The sequence below is a fragment of the Capricornis sumatraensis genome, chromosome 2 (genome assembly GCF_032405125.1).
Source record: "Capricornis sumatraensis isolate serow.1 chromosome 2, serow.2, whole genome shotgun sequence".
In the NCBI taxonomy this organism is placed as follows: domain Eukaryota; kingdom Metazoa; phylum Chordata; class Mammalia; order Artiodactyla; family Bovidae; genus Capricornis; species Capricornis sumatraensis.
Window position 1 is genome coordinate 131,803,351 of NC_091070.1, and position 4,444 is coordinate 131,807,794.

The window sequence follows — 4,444 nt, forward strand, 5'->3', positions numbered from 1 at the left end:
GAATCCATATTTTGGGCTCCTTCTCATGTCTGGACCTAGAAGCAGGAAGCTTATCGGTGTTTAATGAAGCCAGGACCAACCTAATTATCAAAGGCACTTTCAATAAGCGCTTTTCAATCCATGCAGGGAGCTAGCACACTCAGAATGAAAAGGGAAGAAAAGCCATTATCTTGAAATGTCTGGGCTCCTACCTGGGCTGAGCTCTGTGAAGTCATTATGAGTAATGATGGGCTCCAGCCCAGCACAGCTCACGGTCCCAGTAATGAGCAGGAGCACGTGGCCCCTGAGCGGCAGGGAGGCTGAGGTCATCAACAAGGGCAACTTTCCCTATTTAGTTTGCCACTTCTTATGAATGTTCCCTCATGACTCCTTCGTTTCGTAGTTCTGTTTTCACTCCCAACAGATTTGTTATCCCCAGTTTCCTTTTTTCAGGGAGAAAGTCACTGTGCTCTGAGATTCTATAACTGGGCATTCTAGAAGCTTTACTGGGGGGACTTTTCTGGTGTTCCAGTGGCTAAGACTGTGCTTGCAATGCAGGGGGCCTGGGTTCGATTCCTAGTCAGTGAACTAGATCCCACATGCCACAATTAAGAATTTGCAGGTTTCAACTAAGAGTTTGCATGTGGCAATTTAAGATCTCACATACCAAATAAGTAAATAAATACTTTAAAAATATCTTGGGAGCTTTACAGGAAGAATTTTCCTGATTTTCTACCCAACTCATTCTGAGCTGATGCTTGCTTAGATGAGGGTGGTGTGGTGAAGATAGTGACACATGGTCAGTGGAGGTGAAGTAGACAAAAGGAGAACCTTATTTGGTAGAGGAGAAATTTGAAATTATGTTTGGACATATTAAATTGAAGATGCGTCTTACATTTCAAATAGGGAGTATAGAAAGGTCAGTGTTAGAGAAGCAGATTTGACAGTCATCAGAATATCTGGCACATAAATCCATAAACCAGTCGAAGTGTTCAAACTGTGTTCACAGAGAAGTGATGGGCATGCAGGACTGGACCTTGGCCCTGGATCACCCATTATTTAGAAGCTGAACAGAGGAGGAGCAATTGCAAATTGGAACCAGCTGTTGCTACTGAACAAACTGCCTCATCTGCTGTGAAAAATCAAGGCTGGAGGAAAAGTGTGGAGGCTTCCTAGGTGGCAGAGTGGTAAAGAATCTGCCTGCCAGTGCAGGAGACACAAGAGACGTGGGTTCGATCTCTGGGTTGAGAAGTTTCCCTGGAGAAGGAAATGGCAGCCCATTCCACTCTGTCCATGGGGTCTCAAAGAGTCGGATGGACAACTGAGGACAGCACAGACGAAAAGTGTATCCCTTCTGCCTGCCAGTCTGGCAACCCCTACTGGCAGAAACTAACAGGGAGCTAACTGGCTGAGCAGAAAACTAGTTTTCAAAGTTCTAGCCCCAGCATCACAAAGCAGAGGACAGCAAGATAAGACTGAGGCTGAGAAACAATAGCTAAATAACTGGCACACATTAAGGTTCTTGCTTAGTCCCTAAGACCAGTCTGACTACTGCCTTCTGCCATGTTTACCTCATGGCCTCTGAGAGTGAAGAAGTGGGTGAGTAAAGCAAAGATCAAGCAGAACCGGCATGAGCTGAGAGAATCGCCATATTGACAAAGTAGAGATCAGCTTATTAGCGTAGAGATTGGAATGCAGCTGCTGAGCTGCTGGGAACTGACAATGTCAGAAACCCATAAAGAAAGCATTTGAGTGACCCCAGCCGATGGAAGGGTGAGAGGGGAGGCAAGAGTGAGGGGCGATCAGGATTTCATAAGAATAAGGATAAGACAGGCTTTCAGCTGGGATTCAGAGGATAGATCTCAGAGAGCTAATTCTGCCTCTGAAATCTCCTCTTCCTACATCCATTTCTGCTCGAGGGAGGGAGGAGCAGGGAACCCTTAGTGGAACTAAATAGCCCTGTCCTTCCTTTCAGATCCCTTTGGATTACGTTCTTAATGGACTTCACCTGGGATGGGGCAGGGTGGGAAACCAGGGATCTGAGAAGAGTGTGGGGACACTGGTGTTGGGGGCACCTAGGCAATTTCGTTGTGTCTCAAGAGTTCTCCCACACCAACAATTCTTTACCTCTCACTTAACGTCCTAAAAATGAACAAACAAGGCAGAAAGAGGCAGGAAGTACTCCTGCCCCACTTGGTCCTTATTGACTCACTTCTGTCAGCTCACCCTTCAGATTCTTGCTCATTACCTGCCAATCAGGACCACAGCTCACAAGCAAACATAATTTATAGACCTGTCAACCATCTGCACAGTGCCAGGATATCTGAGCTTAACCTTCTCAAATCTCTCAGTACCCAAAGTTTCCTGCGGAGGTCCTAATGCTTGGTAATTTGAGTCCCACTCCCAATCTGTGTGGTTGTTTAGACTCCCCCACTCTCCAATGTTCCCTCTGTAGCCTCAAGAGACTAAAGCATTTTAAGTGCTTACAATCAAGGACAGGAGAAGACATCTTATAATGCTCTAATCTGACTTCCTGTGACCACAGAAGCCTCGAGAATGATGGCAGACTGAAATCCTGAAGGAGTAATCATAGTTTGAGCATCCAAAATGTAGTTAAGTGGCTATGGAGGATCTGGTCTACCCCTGCAACTGAGAACTTTTTGTGAACTGTACCAAACCCAAGGTCACCAGCCATTTTTAACACATCTGCTAGCTACAACCTTGTGTCCGAAGATTGTTCCCCCTGGTAACTATGCAAATATTTCAGACCTCAATCAATTCTTGCTAAATAGACATTCTTACTTCTTGCCAGCTCCAATTATAATCCTTGATAAACAACTCATGTAACCACCTGCAACCTTAAGGTTTTTGCTTTTATAAACTTTCTCCATTTTGTAGTCCAGCAGAACACAATTCAATTGTCTCTTGAATCCATGTCTCCAAGCTGTAGTCCTAACAAACCCAAAATAAATGCCTCTTTATTTCCATTTTCATCAGGTCTCTACTTCTGAAAGTTTGCTTATCACGTCCTTCAGTGCAGCCAGGCTAGGACAGGAACCCTGGACCCCAAGCAAGGACCCTGGTATTCCCCTATCACATCTTTTTACACTGAGTGTTGGCTCCTTGGTGCCATTTCCTGGAACCCTCAGCCTGCACTCTACATCTGATCTGTGCAGAAAAAGATGATAGAACCTAAGTTCATCACTGATTTGGACTAATGCCCTGGTGACGATTTAAACGGAAATGCATTAATAGCTCTGAATATTTCATACCAGGTACATTAGAACAACTAGCATTATTTATTGAAGGCTGATCACCCACCATGGGTATTAATACATTCTGTCAGCCAAATGGAAGTTAGCTTCAGGGAACAAGGTAAGAGGTTTTTGGCAGGAGGTAGGTGCTTTTGCCTCAGGAAATCAATCTTGCATGGAAGGAAGGTGTAGCCCGGTGGTTATCCAATCTTGCTCTGGCTTCTAACAGAACTCACAAAAGGCTCCTCAGGAGGGCCTCTTAAACCACTCTGTGAGTAGGAGTCACACCATCACATCCCAGACAAAACCAGGGAGGGCTAAGCTTCCACTTTCTCCAGCAGATATTAATTCCCCAGTGTCCGAAATGGAGCCCAATGTCTAGCTCTTCTGGTTTTCAGCAGAGGCTGGTAAAGGAGTAAATGGGCTTAATTGATTAGAGGGGGATTTGGTTGATCTGAGAGAGAGAAGCTCCCAGCAAAGAGCGGATCTATTTTCTCCGGCAGGACACAGTTTTCATCGAGTCTCTGACACTACTCCCTTTGGCCTGTGCTGTCAAACTTATTTATCAGACAGGGTCTTCCCAAGAAATAAACCACTCTAGCTGTTTGAAGCAGCGAGAAATTTATAAAGAGAATGAGGCATTTGTACAACTGTTGGAAGGGTCAGAGGAGTGGACTCTTGGCTAAGCCCACAGGGGTAACACATGGAACTTCATCCAGCTGACCCTCCGGAACTATCCGTCTAGCCTTATCTTTTCCTTATTTTATGGTCATGCTGATGTTAATTTACTGTTAAATAAATTAAAGAAACCATAAAGAAAATATATGTTGATACTAAAGCAATGTAAAACATTTTAGCTTATTTAAAAAGTTTTTCTTGGGACTTCCCTTATGGTCCAGTGGCTAGGACTCCATGCTCTAAATGCAGGGGGCCCAGGTTCGATCCCTGGTCAGGGAACTAGATCCCACATGCCACAGCTAAGACCTGACACAGTCAAATAAATAAATATTTTAAAAATAAACAAAAAGTTTTTGTCATAAATATATGGCCCTTTAAGCCTACTGGGGGGAGGGGAGCCTCCCCTGGGAAATATTAGAAAATATTTCCTAGGAACATTTTATAGGACCTTTTACTCAGGGGACAATTTCACTTGTATATTGCACCCAGCCTGTTTATGGCCTTGCTCTAACCACTTCCCTGTGTTCCCTGCC

The 4,444-nt window shown here is 44.5% G+C and overlaps 1 non-coding gene across 1 annotated transcript; it reads left to right on the forward strand.

The window, feature by feature from the left end:
- Positions 1 to 4,117: 4,117 nt before the first annotated feature.
- Positions 4,118 to 4,190, forward strand: TRNAL-UAA (transfer RNA leucine (anticodon UAA)). The gene has a single exon. It is a non-coding gene; the product is annotated as a tRNA-Leu (tRNA).
- The last annotated feature ends 254 nt before the right edge of the window (positions 4,191 to 4,444 follow it).